The sequence below is a fragment of the Falco punctatus genome (assembly GCF_963210335.1).
Source record: "Falco punctatus genome assembly, chromosome: Z".
Classification (NCBI taxonomy): domain Eukaryota; kingdom Metazoa; phylum Chordata; class Aves; order Falconiformes; family Falconidae; genus Falco; species Falco punctatus.
The window spans coordinates 21,676,602-21,696,759 of record NC_137586.1 but is presented as its reverse complement, the minus strand read 5'-3'; the positions used below and the strand labels follow the sequence as shown (position 1 = coordinate 21,696,759).

The following is a 20,158-nucleotide window of genomic DNA, read 5'->3' as shown; positions in this document are numbered from 1 at the left end:
CTTACTGTCCAGTGTAAACCAAGAGGTGAAAGGACAAGGCACTGTAAGTTCATCAGAACCCCCCTCTGAAGAAAACAAAATCCCAGATGCTAAGAAAGCAGATAAGAAGAAAGGTGACCAACCTGTAGAAGCTGAAAAGCCCAAGATAAAAGTGAAGAAGGGATTCAGGAACAAGTTGTCTGGACTGTATGAAAAGTTTATTTGTAAAAAGTTTGTGATGGTTGGTAAAAACATGAGGTATGAAATGTTAAGAAGAGAAAAAAAGAGTTCAGGGACAAGTTGTCTGGACTGTATGAAAAATTTATTTGTAAAAAGATTGTGATAACTGTTAAAAACATAAGGTATTCAACGTTAAAAAGAAAAAGGGGGAGGTGTAGAGGAATGAAGCTGGGTTAATTAGATTGATAAAATTTTTATATTTACATTTGATATAATTTTTCATATATATCATATATATGTGATATATCAAATATATATAAATATATATTTGATATAATAATTGTTAACATACAACTGTGGGCTGGCTGATGTAGACAAGGTGCAGCTGTGGCTGGTTCTGTTAAGGGGTTGGGCAGCCAAGGAAGAGAGGAGGAAGAAGCAGAGAGAAGAGAGTGCGTGCCCTGGATGAATTGAGACTAGAAGGCAGCAGAGGGACTGGCATGAAGAGTATGTTGGTATGTGGTGAAAGACGTTGTTGCAGCTTGATAGTTTGGAAAGAGCTGTGACACACGGTGGCTTCCAGCTGCTCCTTATTTGTTGCCCATGATACACGCATTGGTGTAAAGGCACTTCACCTGCACTGTTGATTGTGTCACATTAAGAGGAACACACCTTATTTCCTTTGGAGTATCTCATTGGTGTTCCCCTGTTGGCTCCTATTACCACAATGATTTATTCTAAAAAAATTATTACATAGGGTATCATGGTTTAAACTCCTAAAACTTACATTGAAGCATCTTATGCACCAACACAAATTCCTTTCTACTGATGTGTTGGTTTGTGAGCAGCAACATCGGCAAACAGGATGTAAAGAGATGTAATAATTTTAAATGCTGGCAGCTATTTCTTCTTTGGATACCTGTCCAACTGCTTTTTAAACTTGTGAGACACTTTTAAACTTGTAAAAGATATGGAGCTGGCTCTGTCTTTTGATTCGTCACCACACTGCATACCCTGACCTGAGCCTTGAGGTTTTTAGAGCATCTACAATAAACTCAATATATTCTGCAACTGAAAGAAGGTTGAACAAATGTAAACCTTGTTTCATAGCAAGTTTTCATAGAATTTCTCTAGAAAGAAGTTCATCTAAGTATTTCGGATTTTGGAATGCCCTTCCCCCCCTCCCCCCCCCCCCCTTTCTGCTTCAGATACATGTAAACATTGCTATTTGAAGAAAGGAGCCTCTTGTGGAATGCCATTGATCCTAGCCAATGATGCTAAAGCTTTTGTGGTGTTAACTTTTTTGAAAGATTTTCATATGGGGATGTTTTTTTAATGGATACATTTTCATTTATTAATGGGGGAAATTATGATGGGGCTTATGAAATACACCAGTGGAACAAACCTCTGTTGTACATTGTTTGCCTTTAAAAACTGTTATTAAATATTTTAAGTAATAATCTTTGATTTGTCATGTTGTTAGATAGTAAGGGTACCACATTTTGTCTCTTTTTGCCAAAACGTGAAAAGATCTTTCGGCAGCAATCAGCTGTTGATATGTAACAAAAATATATTAAGTATATTTACAAATAGCTCAAAACCATTGTCAAGGTATAATTCTCATGTGTAGTTCATGCTGCAGAAAAGCAATTTTGGCATGAGTGATATTTTTAGTGCATCACATGTATATTAGATGCATGGCATCCCTTACTTTTGCCTCCCTAGACTGTTTTGGTTGTGTTATAAAACTTCCTTGTTTGGGGAGGTTATAGTATTTATGTTCAACATTTTTTTGGTCAGATGAATGTTAAAAAAGTGTACATTGAGTATCAACGTGTTCATAATTACATTAGATTAATGATTAGCAGAACACTGAATCTTTTCTCTGTCTGTAATTGTAGGGTAAATCCTGTACTCGATGCCTCTGCCTAAATGACATACTAATAGATATGACAGAATTATGTTTATTTGTCATAGCATTATAAAAACAAGTAATGAGCAATTCACTTGATAAACATTAAAGAGTATATTTCCACTCAACATCTTTCTAGAAATCGGATAATAAAATACTTCGAAGTCTTTAATTTTGAAAAGTAAGAATTAAAATATAACCTTTTTAAGATTCTCTGGGATAATCTTTAATTATCCTGGGATCTTTAATAGCCTTTTTTCTGTATCTGTAGAAAGTTATAGTTTTTGCTGGTGGTTTGTATACAATGGTGCTGCTATGCTTAAATACAGATAGATGTACACAGTAATGACTTCAAAACAATTTAAACTACATTACAGTATCTTCCGTAATTCTAACTGAAATACTTTTCAGGTCTTTCATAAATTTACTAATGGATTATTAGTCACAACTAAATACTGGGTAAGAACTTGTTAATTGTGAAGTACTACTCATTTATCTCAACCTAATGTTCCATTAAGGCAAAACTAATTGAACCTTGGTTACTTTTGAGTTTTCACTCAGTTTTGTTGCTTCTGTTGTCAGAAATTGATCTATTAGGCAATATTAATTTCATGTTGGAAGTTATAGTGTTTTCAATACATGAAAACAGTATTTCAGTCATTATATGACTTTAGCTTTCACATTCCTCAGGATTTTCTTTACAACAGAGGCAGGAAGAAGAATCTGCATATTGAGATTGTTCATAAATATGTATTTCTACTCCACTAAATCTCTCTACAAATTTCAAAAGTCTTTGCCACCCATATGCTCTTTTAAGGGCATAGTTACAATTTCCGTCCCTCTGTTCCTTATTTCTAACATAAGGATAATCAAAGATCCATACAATACAATGGAATTTTAAACATAATTTTATTCAAGTATGAAATTGTGACACAACAGTAACAGGAAAGTATATAAGTAGTTTACTTAGGTTGTACAGGTAGAAGAAGGGAAAGAGAATGCAGAATTTAAAGATGGCTTAAAATAGAACATAAATTGGAGCATGAATGAAAAGCTTATATATGTGTTATAAATCAAATTGTTGCATTTCTATATATGTATATACTTCACAAGTATATGAAACATACAAAGTACTAACATGCTGCTTGTATATGTTGACCTGTGATCTTTCAGTAATACAATTTTGTGAAAATGGAATGTTTTATAAAACCATGTTTATGAATTGTCAGCTGAATAGGCTAGTTATGACTGACCACCAGAGACATGGAGTACAGCTCATCACATAAAGGAAGATTTTTCTGCTAGGAATTTCCTGTGCAGAAGCTGATTCAATAACATAAATCATTAAGAGCTAAATTCTGCATTCAGTTAACTTTATGCCCAGATGCTATTCCCACTGCAATTATTACATACCTGCATATATGTACAAATACAACATCAATGTGCATAACTGAATTTGGGTATTGCTAAAGAATATGTACTAGCTATGATTCCAAGACGGTGCCTTTCACATCCTTGGAAAGAATCCAAGACAATAGAATTGTTTGTTAGAAAAGACTCTTAAGACCATTGAGTCCAATGGTTTATATCACAGAAGACCTTCAGCTGGAAGACTGTATGTAAGGGGAAGAGTGCAAACTTCAGTTATCTCCTTTTTTCTAAGTCTGTAAACTGGTGATCCAGTTTTCCCTCTGCATCTGTGGAAATAGGAAAAGTAATTTCCACAACTTATTACCTTACTGTATCATGTTGCATCAGTGCATATTAGTAGAAGACCAAGGACTGGTGAGCTCATACTACACTACTTCTCTTAGAAATAAATGAGTAATTCTAAAAATCAGATGGAAAAATGCCCAGTTTTCTGTAGTAAGTAAAATGAAAGCAAATCAGTACAACCAAACTACACTACATGGATTGGAGTCTAAACTGTATCAGTTACTAACACTCACTTATTTGAAGAAAGTAACAGAAGCTAAATTCAATTGTTGTCATACCTATGAGAATGTGGCCAAATGTATACTGTGTGCACTCCTGCTGGAATCAATGTGTTCACTGAATAAGCGGAAAGTATGGCTTCTTTGGAGCTGTTTTAACAAGGGAAGGGGGTGGGGTGGGTGGGAAGAGCCCTCAAGTCTGCGGAATCATTGTAAATATTGGGGAATGAGAAATCTTTCTACTTTTCCCATCAAATAGGAATTATGAATGGGTGTTCTTTGATGTACCACTCTGGAGAGAGGCCTTCCTCCATGGGTGTTCTTGGGAAAGAGGAGCATAAATTTGTTCATTTTTATCAAGTGGGTTGACCAGCTTCAGCTAATAGTGATTCTCTTTCAAATAACAAACTAAGATTTTGCCTAACTGAATTGACTTCAGGGGAGTAACTCTAGAGATTAATTTGTCCCTCTGATTTCATTATGTTATCCTTCTCTGAAATTTGTGCTCCATCTGAATTAATGCTTTATTGAGTCTACATAAATTTTCAGTGCTACCTTGGATGTGATTTATCCATTATAGTAATTTTGTTTCCAATATCCACTTGGCTTAGTTCCACAGAGTCCAGCTGCCTTGGACTGCACTCCGTTCCGGATTCAGTGTGCTGTAGTGGGACTCCATTTTATAACTCAGTTGGACACCTTTCTACAGAGTACTGTGTTTAGTATTCTGGGCTACCCTTGATTATATCCACAATCCTAAGTATACTGCTCTAAAACGTACTTTAGAACAGAGGCTAAGGTTCTGCAAATGTTGCTCCTGAAGTTTTTGAGGTAAACAAGTATATTGCCTGCTTGTACAACCATGCACCTTTCCTATTGTAAGGGCACTGACTTAAGGGTTTTTTTAAAGACAGTTGCTTATTTTAAAATATTGTCTTTGTAGCTTCCATAATTGAAGAGAAGGAAACTTCAGTGTAGTCTCCTCTGGTGCTCAGGAAGCATAGGAAGATAATGGTTGTAAACACACCTGTGTAACATCAAGCTGTATCGGGGGAGCAACTAAATTTAGATCTCTTTAAAACAGTGTGAATTCAGCCTTGAATGTGCAGGATCTAGGAGTGTATGCTTAGATATATTATTTTGCAGGTGGTACTATTTTGTGGGAAGGGCAGAGTCCATGATCTTTGTGCAGAGAGAAAAAATATTCCCAACAGAGGAGTCTAAGGGCACCATGATAAGTATTACATTCACATTGTTTTATCTGCCTTGTGCTCTGGGTTGCCTGCAGAAGGGACAATGGCCTTTGCTGCAAGTATTTTCCATTCTTAAAGCTGTGCATTTGCAAAGATACAAGGGCTCAGGAAAACACATACTTAGAAAATGAACTGGCAGAAATGCCTACTGTGTCGTGAGAGCAGCAAAAAATGAAAGCATTTGCTGTTGCAGATGTACAAAGATTCTTCTCAGTTCATGCTGTGAAGAAGCCAAGGACTTGCACCTTGCTTTGTCTTCTAATAGCATTTTGGCAAAAAACCCATCTGTACTTAGTGGAAATTAAACCAGGTAATCTCTCCACTTTAGTCTCTATTTAGTACTTTGTGGTGGCTGTCTGTTGTTTGTTTTTAATGTGTGACTCAAGCATTACAGAAATTTGAGCTGCAGCTTTGCTCAAACTTGTGAGTGGTGGTAGGGGTGGTTGCCCTTTGCATTCCTGTGTGGGTATTCAAGCCTGACCTCCCCTGGCCTTTGGGGACATCAGTGAATGGGCCTTCTGCTTTTGAGCTAGAAGGTGAAGGTCTTCTTGGAATGAAGAAAGCAGAACAATTTTTGACCAAAGCACTGGATCCATGCCTTACAGGTGAATTGCTGTTTAACAAGTTCCTTGACAAACTAGTTCTACAAGTTTTCTTTTCCTAGGAGAGACACTAAGCAGTTACTTCACTACTTGTTACTGAAAGTATTAAACTTGTCTATTTGGCATTTTAGGAAAACAGTTTTGAGATTATTTTTAACTGCTGCATTTGCTAGATGTTAAATTGTTTAAACAGATACAAATCCTGCTGTGTGATACATTATTTTAATTTATTCCATTGCTCGTGTTGGAATATCACAAATAACTGTGGCCTTTACCTTTCTAATTCTGCATGAAGTACCTATGTGTAATGTTTTGGTTAGCATAGTCATATTTTTAATTGAAAATCTAATCACATTTTTAATTCTTAAATACATGAATAAATTCAAATTGTAAGCGTAGCATTTTTTTGCTGTTTAACAGCAGTTGTGTTAGACCTACAAACAAAAATTAAATCAGTCTGTCACCACACTCACTTAAACAGATTTTATTAAGAAGTTGAAGTTCAGTACCATTTTATGAATGACCTTGAAAATCGTATTTTGACAAAACATGCATTAAAAAATTCCACACTTGAATTTTATTTTCAGCTTTAATGTATGCTTTGCAAAAAGAAAAATAAACTTTTGGAGTAGGAAAAGTGCAAACAGGAGGTATAGTTTTGCATGTAACTTGCATGTACGTATTTGCTGCAAATGTTGACTTCAGGATAAAAAGCCAAATTATAGAAGTTATAATTAGTAGAAACTGAGGAAGAAGGGACATGAAAGAGGGGAAGCTTATGAAGATGCATACAAAGAGCTTTAAGCATTGGTTGACAAGAATTACTCAGTGTCAGTGGTTTTTTTTAATGTATTACTGACTGCTACAAATTGAAGACATGCATAGTCTTTGTGCTGGGCAATGTATTGAAAAATGCTGAAATCGTGTTCTTAGTTTATTGCATCATATCAAGCCTATCTGAAATCTTGTTTTCAGGAATCTGTCACACTCACATTTTAACGATGTCCTATAGCTGTGTAAACCTAAAGCTGGCCAGTAGACAGTTACAGTGACTATGTCCCGTTACAACTTGAGTAGAAGTGAAGTACAGAGGAAGAGGTTAAAAAAACCCAATGTTTAAATGCTAGATGGAAAAGAGAACAACCAGCCACTTTTCTTATCATGACAGCAAGACTTAACCGGGGTTAGGTTTGAACTGCTCCCTCAAGGAAAATGGGAGACCATGGTGTTAATAAGCTCCTAATGATTAATTTATTGCCAGTAAATTGTTACTCAGCAGAATGTAGCAGATATTTAATAATCTTGTCATGAATCTCAGTAACAATGTGGTAGTACAGAGTAGAGAATTCATACGAGATATAGCTCTTGTAGAGAGCAGGGGCCCATGTGACTCCCGTTGATGTATGCTGGTGTCCCATGGGGAACAGATTACAGAGAAAATTTTCCACATTGGTGGTGGTGGCTAACACTACATAGCTCAACCAGGTGCAAAACTTGACATTTATATCTATGTATTGTATGGCCCAATTATGCTATGCTTTCTGATGTTTCTGTCTTAAGATGTAGAGAAAATTTCTTTAAGACTAGAGGTCAGCTCAAGTCAAAGACAGGGCAGACACAGGAGTTGAATAAGCAGCAAGTGAAAAAAAGCTTGCCAAACACTAAAATGCTATTTGCATAAAGAACATGACACTGATTACTTTTATTTGTCTGAGTTTATTTTTCATAGCATGTGTTAGATTTTGAGTTTTGAGCAATATTATACTGCTCAAAATCCAGTCCTGTGTCATCCAGACCCAATATATGTTATTATTGGTAAGAAAAGCATGGCTGTGAGTGGTCTTCCAGGCTCTTAGAAACTTTCTCTTGCAAAGCTTTTCTGGATCCCCATGATGCCAGTGTGCCATAAATTATGCTATCAAATTGTGTGCCAACACTATCCTTCTAGTAGCACTTAAATTATAAGGACAATTCCAGAAAACTTACTTGAATGCAGACTTTTTGTCAGTATGTACAAAGGAGGATACATGAAGGCTTTATGTATACTAGAAATCGTTAAGAAACTCGTTTATGATCTAGTCTGATCTGCATAGCCTCATGCACAGAAGATGCCAATGTTGTGGGAATTCAAAGTGGAGCACATGGTTAAATTATATTTGGATGGAGACAGAGCTCTTACCTGTGAGAAAAAATTAACTTTGGTTTAGAACAGGACTCAAGACCTCTGTATGTAAACTTTCTGTGAAAGGATGCAGGCTCAGCATTGAGTAACAGTTTCTTGGGTTTCGTCTTGATGTTTTGGGCTTGTGGTTTGGGTTTTTTGGGGTGGTTTGTTTTTTTTTTTTTGGTTGGTTGGTTTGGTTTAATTTTTTTACCTGTGGCTTTCTAATGTCTGGACTGGGAGGCTGTACGTGCTGCTTGTACAGAAAAGATGGTAGCCAGACCAAAAACCTGCTTTTGCAAATGCCCAGGCACATGGCTAAAGTTTTTATGTTCTTCAGCGATTAACAGGGCAACACAGTCCCTCCAGTCTACCAGACTGTGTCAGCCTCAAGAAACCATTTTTTGCATTCCTGCCAAGCAGCTGTGGCCTTCACCAGATCTGTAGAACCTTTTTGTTTTATTCTCCTTTGTGGCTTTTTTTTGTGGTCAGTGCACGATTGAAAAATATCACTGAAAATAGGTATCCTGGACTAGAAACTACTTTTAAAAAGAAAAGACAAAAGGAAAGAAGGAAGGAGAGAAAGAAAGAGAGAGAGAGAAAAAGAAAGAGAGAAAGAAAGACAGAAAGAAGAAACTATACTTTGATTTTGGATTAGGCTCATGTGCATCTTGGGAAGAGGATAGAAGTGTGTATGTAAGAAAGACACCAATGTTATAAACTAGTAGAGTCCAGCTCTAAGGCAGACGGTATAACAATCTATATAAATTAACAATATAAATCAGGCTCCAATATTAGTAAATGCATAGATTCTGTAGCTTTATTAGAAAGGAATACAGAAAAACAGAGGCAGGATAGAATGTTTGCATTTTATTTGGAGTGTTCAATACTATACAGCAGCATATGCTGCACTTAAAGATCAGAAGACAGTTCCCTCTCCTCTGTAAGCACACACTTAAGTATTTTCTTTAACGATGAAAGAGTCTCCTTCAAAACTATAATGTAGTTTCTGGCTGTGAAGTAGCGTGTAGCTTCTTTATGGTTTTATATGCTATACCAAAGGAACTACAGCAATCAAGAGTCTGGTTTTGCCAAGAATACCCATAAAATAGTAGTAACTAAGGATTAGTATCATTACTATTTTGTATTTGTACAAACAGATTTTCATTTTGCACAAAAGCTAAGCACAGCTCTTTAACATGTTCCCTCTAAATTAATTAGGTTTTTTCATAATTTTTTTTTATAAATTCTGTCTTTGCTGTGATCTTGTAATAAGTCCCAGAAAACAGAGACAGAGACTACTTCCTTTCATCAGCAGCTGCTGCCTGTTTCAAAGAAATAAGTGTAAAGAAAAACTATGCCAGTAGAAATTGATGGATTTTTCCCTCCAGTTTTCATGTTCTTCCAAACTGAAAAGACTTTAGTGTTACATCCCGAAGTCATAGAACCCTACTCTCAGCTTTGGACTGGGTTCTGCTCAACCTTAGGCTTTTCATAGAAACTTTTTTTCTTTGTAGTAGGCAATTAGTTAAAAATTACATGTCTTGTTGGTTAGTAAATGGGTTTGTTATTCACCACTTCCAAAGAAAACTCTGAAGGATTCCAAGGCAGAAATTAGAATATACTTTCAAATTTTTATCTGCAGACATAAGATTACCTTTGGACTAAGTCTTTGTGGTATATGAACTTCAATAGAACAAGCAGTATCCTGGACCTGCTTGATGAATTTGAATATAGTAGAATGGAATGGAATATTTCAGTTGGAGAGGACCAGCAATGACCTGATCACCTGTCCCAGCTGCCTGACCACTTCAGGGCTGACCAACAGCTGAAGCACGTTGTTATGGACATTCTCCAAATGCCTCTCAAACCCCGACAGGCGCGGGGCATCGGTCGCCTCTAGGAAGCCTCTTCCCGTGTGTGACCACCCTCCGGGTAAAGAAACGCTCCCTAATGCCCAGCCTAAACCTCCCCAGCGCAGCTTTGCCCCATGCCCTGCGCCCGGCCCGGGGGCAGCAGGAGGAAGAGCTCAGCACCCCCCGCCCCACGTCCCCCCTCAGGAAGCTGCAGGAGCCATGAGGGCGCCCCTCGGCCTCCCCTCTGCCACCAGACCGACCCAGAGCCCCCAGCCGCCCCTCGCAGGACGCGCCTTCCCGCCCCCCCCCAGCAGCCTCAGTTCACTAGAACTGAAGAAACTCTTGCCAACACCAATTTCTCTTCAACAGTACAAATGTTGATACATTACCTTACATGTTTTGTCTGGCCGTAAGAGCTTTTCAGTACATTTTTTTTCTTGTATTACAGTCATTGAACATCAGCATATGAGTACAAGGTGTTACAATACAGGTTGGGACAATGCATTGCTGCTTTGAGCAGTTTGGTGGGTAAATGGATGACTAAGAGTATATGAGAATTTCATTATCCCACACAGAAAAAGAGGAAAAAGAGGCTGCTGTGTGAAATGTGTATGTCTATTTTGACCTACGCCTGCATTGCAAGACATAAATCCTGTATATCTTATGATACAAGGAAAGAGGTATAGGCACTGTGCAGGCAATAACTGAGGGGAATTCTTTTTCCTTCCTTGTGATGTAAAGATCTTTGCACAAGGGAACTGAAAAGTAAGAAGGGAAAACATGCACAGGACAGAAATGAAGTTCTGTAGCTCACATATACACATCAATTTGACCAAAATGGCATGTTGTTTGTAATACATCGCCTTATGGAGCTAAGGAATGTATTCTATGTGCCTTATTATGTGTCTCCGCCAAGCAAAGCCCATTTACTTGCAGAGGTAGCTTCTATCAGTCACTTTAAGTTTTATATTATCGCTGTAAAGCTTGTTCTTTATCAGTCACAGATTTAACAAGTAATACATTCCCTGATTATTCATTTAGAAACAGCTTAACACTGAGAATGTATGGGAACCCCATCATCCTATGCATGAGTGGAGGAAAAACAGATTGCATACAGACTTGAGAAGCAAATATTTTTAGTTAAATGTAGTGTACCCGTTCCAAAAGCAGGGAAACCTGCTGTTTACAAACAGAGAAGGACATGTGGGTGATGTGATGGTCAGAGGATGTCTTGGGCTTAGCGATCACAAGATTATAGAGTTTACAGTTCTTGGAGAAGTAAGCTTTAGCCTTCTGGAGGGAAGACTGGCCTGTTTAGAAGCCTGGTTGAGAGAATCTTTTAGGAGTCAGTCCTGGAGGGCGAAGGGGTCCAGGAAGGCTGGACATTATTCAAGAAGGAAATATTAAAGGCACAAGAGCAGGCCTATGTGCCAAAAGATGAGCCATCAGGGAAGAAGACCAACCTGGCAGAACAGAGACCTTCTGCTGTAACTCAGGGGGAAAAGGAGAGTTTATGACCTTTAGAAGGGGCAGGCAACTCGGGAGGACTACAAAGATGTCATGAGGTTATGCCAGGAGAAAACCAAAAAGGTGAAAGCCCAGCTAAAACTCAGGCTGGCTACTGCCATAAAAGATAACAAAAAAGATTTTTACAAATGCATTAGAAACAAAAGGAGGGCCACAGGTAATCTCCACCCTTTATTGGACATGGTGGGGAACATTGCAGGAAAGGATGAGGAAAAGGCGGAGGTACTTTATGACTTCTTTGCCTCAGTATTTCATAGCAAGGACAATTGCTCTCAGGGTACCCAGCTCCCTGAGCTGGAAAACAGGCAAGAGGACCATAATGAAGTCCCTGTTCTCCAGGCCTGCTGCTCCACTTACACATCCACGAGTCTATGGGGCCAGATAGATTCCACCCAAGGGTACTGAAGGAGCCAGTGAAAGAGCTCACCAAGCAACTCTCCATCATTTGTCAACAGTCCTGGCTAACCGAGGAGGTCCCAGAGCACTGGAAGTCAGCCACTGTAATGCCTGTCTACAAGAAGGGCAGGAAGGAGGATTCGGAGAATTCCAGGCCTCTCAGCCTGACCTTGGTGCTGGGGAAAGTTATGGAGCAGATCTTCCTGAGGGCCATCATGTGGCACGTGCAGGACAGCCAGTGGAACAGGCCCAGCCAGCGTGGGTTTGTGAAAGGCAGGTCCTGCTTGATGAACCTGATCTCCTTCTAGGGCAAGATGATCCACCTAGTAGATGAGGGAAAGGCTGTGGGTGTTGGCTGCCTGGACCTTCGTAAAGCCTTTGACACTGTCTCCCACAGCATTCTCCTGGAGACACTGGCTGCTCATGGCTTGGATGGGTGTGCTCTATACTGGGTGAAAAAATAGCTGATGGCCGGGTCCAAAGGGCTGTGGTGAATGGAGTTACATCCATCTGGTGGCCAGTCAGAAGTGGTGTTCCCCGGGGCTCGGTACCAGGGCCAGTTCTGTCTAATATCTTTATTGAAGGTCTGGTCGAGGGGATCGAGTGCATCCTCAGTAAGTTTGCAGACAACACCAAGTAGGAGGGTGGGGAAGTGTTGACCTCCTTGAGGGCAGGAAGGCTCTCCAAGAGGGATCTGCACAGGCTGGATCAATGGGCCAAGGCCAGTGGCATGAGGTGTGAGAGCGGCAAGTGCTGGGTCCTGCACTTGGGTCACAACAACCCCCCACAACACTACGGGCTTGGGGAGGAGTGGCTGGAAAGCCGCCCAGCAGGAAAGCACCCGGGCGCGTTGCTTGACAGCTGCCTGAGCATGAGCCAGCCGTGTGCCCAGGTGGCCAAGAAGGCCAACAGCATCCTGGCTTGTGTCTGAAACAGTGTGGCCAGCAGGGCTGGCAAAGTGATTGTCCCCCTGTACTGGGCACTGGTGGGGCTGCACTCCAAATAACTGTGTTCAGTTTCGGGCCCCTCATTAGAAGACAGACATTGAGGTGTTGGACCATGTCCAGAGAAGGGCAACAAAGCTGGTGAAGGGTCTAGAGAGCGAGTCTTGTAAGTGACTGAGGGAAGTGGGCTTCTTTAAGCTGGAGACAAGGAGGCTCAGGGGAGACCTTAGTGCTCTCTGCAGCTGCCTGGAAAGAGGCTGTAGGCAGGTGGGTGTTGGTCTCTTCTCCCCAATAACAAGTGACAGGACAAGAGGAAACGGCCTCCAGTTGCACCAGGGTTGGTTTAGATTGGATATTCAGAAAAATTTCTTCACTGAAAGGGTGATCAAGCATTGGAACAGGCTGCCCAGGGAGGTGGTTGAGTTATCATCCTTGGAGATGTTTAAAAACTGTGTAGGTCTTAAGTGTCTTTTCAAAGTTAAATGATTCTGTGTTTATATGATTTCCAAAACAACCTTATAAACTCCTGGGACAAGGAGCATGGCATTGACTGGGGATATCACATCCTGCATCATGCATGAGCCTCCAGGATAATTGAATGATACAATGGACTACACTGAGACCAATGGGTGCTGTGACATTCAAACATTGGGATATAATTTAGCAGAATCCGTTTGGCAACTTAACACTAGAGGATCCACCAGCTGACCCAGCCCTGCCCAATCTAGAGCTCTGCACACTGTGGAAGGAGCTAAGATCCCCGTAGCACATGTAAGGAAATGGCTGAGAAAAAGTGTCTGGGTTATTCCCTCCTTGTGAAAGAGCAAACATTTGTGATTGTTTTTGCTCTAGGACCTGAGCACACTTGGTGGGTAATGCAGAAGGATGACGAACTCCACAGTATACTTCAAAGTGATTTAAGTCTGAGTGAAAATAATCCATGATATAGGCTGTATGATGGCAGTGTTACATGGTGCTGTATGTCACCACCGGTATGGCTGCCCTACATGAAAGGTATTATAGTAGGAACCTTTTGCTGCCAGTGAGGCTAGCAGCACAAGGAGAAATTCATTGCAATGTCACACTTTATGGCTTAGTCCAAAGGGGCCCGGGGTAAAGACTGTAACAGATATGCCTTTAAAATGTTTTAACCCATAATTTGAGTTGTGTGTTATAGGAAGTACTACAGCAGAAACCACCTGAATCAGTCAAGGACGAACCTCACAAGAAGCAGTGCAAGTGCAGCAATGACCCAACTTGATCTGGCTTTGGTGCCTAGTAACTCCATGTGACACACCACCTCTCCTGTCTTGAGTGAATACCATAACAGATGGCACGCAAAGTCATATGCAAAATGAACTTAAGGAAAATTTTATAGGTATCTATGGACATTTTACAGATTTTTATGGGAGAAGGGGTAGTAAATAAGGACCTTTTGTGATACTGTGGGACCTGAGCATGATTACATAAATAGTATGGAATAAGGAGTGAAGAAGGTACTGGTTTCGGCAGGAATAGTGTTACATTTCTTTATAGTAGCTTGTATAGGACTATGTTTTGCCTTTGTGCTGAAAACAGTGTTGATAACACATTGACATTTTAGTTATTGCTGAGCAGTGTTTACACGATGCCAAAGTCTTTTTTGCTTTTCACACTGCACTGCCGGTGAGTAGGCTAGGATGCACGAAATGTTGGGAGGGTACACAGCTGGGACAGCTGACCCAAACTGACCAAAGGGATATTTCATACCATACAACATACTTAACAATATAAATGGAGTGGTGGAGAGCTGCTCAGGGATGGGCTCGGCATCAGTCAGTGGTGAGCAATTTTTCTCATTTGCATCACTTGTCTTTCTTGGATTCTGTTTTCCTCACTTTTTGTCTTTTTGGGTTGGGCTTGTGTGGTTTGGTGGCTTTTTTTTTTCACCCCTTGCAATTTATTTAAACTTCTTTCTAATTATTAAACTGTTTTTATCTCAAAACTTGAGTTTCTGTCTCACTTTTACCCTTCTGACTCTCCCCTCCATCCCAAGGGTTGGGGGCTGGTGGGGAGTGCGTTGAGTAGTGAGTGAGAGGAGCTGTGTGGTCCTGTAGTGCTTAGTTTCTGCCTGTCATTCTTTATAGGTTTTTCTTAGGTGCTTATCATCTCAATAGCTAGAAGCTTCACAAGTGTTAATTTAACTCCATAAAACCTATTGAAGCTGCAAAGATGGCACTATCCCATTTTTATAGCCAAGAGACAGAGACAGAATTAGATAAACTGAAAAACAGCCTCTAATTTTGCTTGACCAGTTTGGGAAATGCAAGTTTCAGAATACTTCATATCAGCTTTCCTTAACGCCATCAAGCATATTTTCTTCTGACTTTAATTTGCAAGAGTTTAGCTCAACATGTTTGCAGGTAACACTATGGGCTCAAAGTGGACAGTCAGAAAATAAAGACAAGAAGTTTTCTGTAAGCAATTTATTTGGTGTCATATAGTATTTCTATGACCAAGTTTTATAGAATTAAGTTTCGCTAAGGTAAGAGTCTATTATCTTAACTTTCAGACCATTGTTTCACTTCAAATCTTCCAAAGCATTTGTTAAAAATCATTCAGGTTCTGTAAGAAATGAGGAGACTATAGTAACTATTGATACATAATCCTTACTGATCCTACAAGCAGCTTTAGCCTACAGGGTCATGTCTAAGAGAGCATGTGATCGTGTTGTTAAAGTTTATCCTACTACATAAATATATATATATCATAGTATAAGCATAAGGACACCAAAAAAAGGTAATTCTGGCACTGGCTGTTTTTTGAGTGCTTGACTTTCTAGCTTAGTGATTTGTATGACATTTTTGCCATATAACATTTAATTTTCTTTCAGAAAATAGATGGCACATTTCCATCATGTCATTCCTCAGCTAAGATGAAACTTCAGATGGACTACAAAAAGCAATGCTATGCAAAGAAATATTTAAATAGAAACAGAAAGTTAGGTAGTCATCTATTTAGACATGCCATAAATACAAAATAACAACTTTCCCAGTGAATTCTCCAGATATTCAGTATATAGAAAAACATGTGATTTAGGAATTACTGGTTTTGTTTTCTGTCAGTCCTGGATGCTGCTTCAGGCTAAATATTTTAGGGAATACAGATTATTATTTATCCTTTACTCCAAGACTGTCCCTTCTCCCCAGACCCTGCAACATGTTGCCATGCACAGTCAATGTTACATTTTGCAAGGGACTATGAGATCTTTACGTAGCAGAAATGTCCATTATAAAGGTTGCAGGGAATACATAAAATGCAGTTTCTTCTTGATTAGAAAGTATACATGCAATGTCCTGTTTCTCCCACTTTCCACAAAGAAGTAGCCAGAGAGGCTCAGAAGTGTCTTGCTGGAGTAGTGTTGCTGATCACATCTGCAGTAATAAAGAAGGTATATGCCCTTGGATGCTTCAGTACCATATGTTTTCCACAAAGATGTGTTACTTTTCAAACTTAAACTCAGTTTTTTCTTTACGTCCTCAAAACCTATCAAAATTCTCTTCCCTATTCATTTTTCTTCTCTTGCCCTGCCTTTTGCTCCTGTCCATTTCTTGAACTGGATAATTATTTTCTTTTTATTTTCTCAACATTAGCACAAGGCCTCCAAGATCCCAGGGAGGGCAGGGGAAGAAGGCAGACAACTGTGCAACTGGTTTCTATAATTTGCTTTGGCATCTGTATTGGGTCTGGCTAGGATGGAGTTCATTTCCTTCATAGCAGCCCATATGGTGTTATGGTTTAGATTTGTGACCCAAACAGTGTTGGTAATAACACAATGTTTTAGCTGTTCCTGAACAGTGCTTACACAGCATACAGACCTTCTCTGTTTCACATGCTGTACCTCCAGGTAGTAGGCTGGGGATGCTCAAGAAGTTGAGGGGATGCAACCAGAACAGTTGACCCCAACTGATCAAAGCGATATTCATTGCCATATGATGTTGTGCTCAGCAATAAAAGCTCAGGGAAAGGAGGAGGAAGATCCTGGGCATTTAGGGTTATAGTACTTGTCTTCCCAAACAACCATGACACATGCTGAGGCCTCACTTCCTAGGACAAAACAGAACTGAAGAATACCCTTTTTTGTTTTCTTTTCTTTTCTTTTCTTTTTCTGCAGAGGCTTATATTCTGACTGTCCCTGTGCAAATTTTCACAAGGATGGCACCAAATGCATCTGTGGTTTGAAGTGTGAGAGTGCTAAATAACTTGAAAGAAAGTTTATCATCATATTTTGACCAGTGAAAAAGCCTCATTCTTGTTAACAGTTGAAGTAACTTGAGTTAGAGCTGCGTAAGTAATTATCCTAAGACAAACTGGTGTAGATAATGTTATCCAAGGTTGCAGTTCAGGTTTTCCTAAATCGCAAGCAATTTATACCAGTGTTGGTCAAGCATAAACAAAGTTGGTGCTATCATTACAACATTACAACATTACAACAAAACCATCAAGAATGACAAGAATGACAACCAGCCTTTGGAATGGCAGGTATCTGACTTGCTACATAAAGTTATCCAGGATCATAATTGCTAATAAAAAAAAAAAGCAACTCCAAGGAATAGTTCTGCTCCTGACATTTCTGATCTTTGAGAATGTACACAAGTGAAGGGAAGCTCCTGTAAGGTGTCTGTTAATGAAATCACCTAAATGGAACATTTTAGGCTTTCTTTTTTACACTAGAGGTCTAGAAGATTCTCTGTTAATCCCTGCCCTATAACCAATTAATTAAATTCTAGAGCGTGACATCCTTTTAGATACCAATTAACTTACTTCAGCTCTTTTTATATAGAGCAGACTGCAGGCTAGGTCATTTAATGTGTCTGTCTCCTTATCCCACTGGTCGCTCTGCTAGTGTGATGAATCATTTGCTTTCTAACTTCATGCTCATGAGATCATTTGCTAGCCTTCTAATTAGCAGGTATGTTTCTTAGTTCTTATCAGTCATTGCTCAGTAGTAGTCATAGATTTTTGTGCCACAATAAATGATTGTAATCTAAGGAACAATAGTCACCCACATATCACAAGCTTGGTAGAAAGTGAAAACAGCCTGAGAAAAGTCAAAAGTACAGACTCCTGACATGGAAATATGGATTGGTTTTTTTTGCCATTTCTTTGCAGGCATCTTGACAGGCTTAGATTATCTATTTCTCATGTTCCTTAGTGTTTCTTTGAAAAACATTTTTTAGAAGTATCACAGTATGCATCACTAACAAAGCAGTTGTGTAGTGCCAGTTCTTGAATCATCCATAATCAACCCACCCTGACACACCCTCCCATCCTTTGCATCTGCTGCTCAGTCTTGTGACGTGGATCAAATGACTACTGACATCCTAAAGTTTATCCATTCTGTTCCAAGAACAAGTAAGGAGACTTCCAAGTGCTTAAAAAAAACCCAACACTGCAGTCATTCTTCCAACAACTTTGACATGACAGCACAGTGCTCTTTGAAATAATACTAATTAGGGGGAAAAAAGGTACAGCTTCTTAACCTCTGTGTGTGTTCTTGCTTTGCCATGTCACATGATAAATCATGCCAATGCAACAGCAGAATTAAACCAGAAGGTAGCTGAAAAATAGGTAAAAAAATTCACCTTGGTTCGTTTATTTGCAGCCAAGAAGCATACCGAGTACCAAAGAGCCAGACGCCACAATGAAAATTCATTTTTGAGGTTTGACACATGATTTCTCCCAAAGAATGATGGGGTGGTTTCTAGCCTACCTACAGAACAACCTCCTGACTCAGCTCTGTGGTTGGCTTAAGTCAGAAAATAATCATGTCTAATAATTCTAGCTGCTTCTGTACAAAATACTATTTTCATTTACACCAAAATATTTTTAATAAACTGCCCAAATATTTGTTTTATTCTTTTACATAGAATAAGTAATTATTATTTCATGCTTTACTAGAAACTGACATAGTATCTGTGAAAACCTAAAGTGTTTGAACAGTCCATCTAAACAGACAGCAGATGAGTACTGACTGTTTTAAATTCCAGTAATACATTTACAGAACACAAAGAATAGGTGCTTGCCTGAGAGTATTAATATCTGGGGTTTCTTCTCTGCTGTATTATGGATGTTTGTTTTCACACCTGGCAGTTCTCTCACCCTGACCATCCCCTAGTTTCTACACCTGGAGAACTGACATAGTTATTCCCATCTAGCTATGAATGTGTTTGAGACCCACTAGCATTAGGTCTAGACTAAATACACCATCCTTCTTTCTGGCAGTTCTCTACTTTCCACTCCTATACCTTCTCCATTTGTTCCTCACCAGTAACCATTTTAATACTTTGAAATACTTTCAAAATATAACCCAAGGAAACTATAAAACCAGTAAAATGTTCTTGCTCTTGGATTCTTTGATTTTTATTAAAAAGTAGATGAACCTATATTAGTCATTTCAATGCTACATTTCACTGTGACTAGATTCAGTGCTGCTCATTATTTGCACTTCAGAAAGAAATGATGATTCATACTTTTAATTTCATAGTTAAATAAAATTAACTATACAGTCAGACAATTATTTTCCTCTTTTGTCTATGATGCAAATATTTTTAGTGGAAAAACATCTCTGAAACAAGTTCAAAATAATTTTTTTTCCATATCTTTCTCAAGTGGTTTAAAATAATCACACCATTTAACACATGATTGTGTATCTCAGCACAAGTTAAGAAGTATTAATGTAAATAAGAAAATGAACAATTTTTAATGATAGTTTAATTAGATGGAGATGGTGGAATTGTTAATGTTGCAAGACATAGCCATGTTTATTTCTTCCTGTATTTAGAGGGATGAAAAGTACTCATTCAAAGGAAATGAAGAAGTACTTTCCAGGCCATTAATATGGACAGTTTTCTAAGAAAAAAAGTTTTAAGCAGGTCAAATTATTTCCACAGAGAAACACTAAAAAAGTTGGCAGACAATCCTTTAACTTTTCTAATAGTAACACATCTTAGGAATCAAGGGAAAGCCAAAAGGACCAGAAGAACACTTGTCCTAAAAGAACAAATTAGATGACCCAAATTCCAATAGAAGAGTGAGCCCACTAACATACAAAAGGAAATGTCATATTACTATAAAGATGTAAGAGTATTGCATTGAATCTGACTTTATAGGAAACAGATCTTTTAAAAAAAGCTTTGGCATTTTCTTGTACATACAACAGAGTTTTATAAGGCATTGACATGCAACTGATGAAAAAATAATGCTATACAAATATGACTATCTCTGAGGCAGATACCCTGGGAACTTGCCACAGCACTTTCACATTCTCCATTTCCATGAGGTTTTAGGCTTTTTAATTTAGCAGAGAACAGAGCTCCAGCTCACAAGCTGGTCCTGAGTTTTATTGTTAGAATCATAGAACCCCAGAATCATT

General features: G+C 38.9%; 1 protein-coding gene and 1 long non-coding RNA gene across 2 annotated transcripts in view; one reads left to right on the top strand and one right to left on the bottom strand.

Moving 5' to 3' along the window:
* The window catches only part of PDE4D (phosphodiesterase 4D), a 626,273-nt gene that overhangs the window by 135,569 nt on the left and 470,546 nt on the right, over positions 1-20,158 (top strand). The window lies entirely within an intron of this gene.
* LOC308056959 overlaps positions 15,724-20,158 on the bottom strand; it is a 32,239-nt gene continuing 27,804 nt past the window's right edge. The window contains exon 2 of the long non-coding RNA XR_013925041.1: positions 15,724-16,157. This is a non-coding gene — a long non-coding RNA (uncharacterized lncRNA). The remainder of the gene's footprint in view (positions 16,158-20,158) is intronic.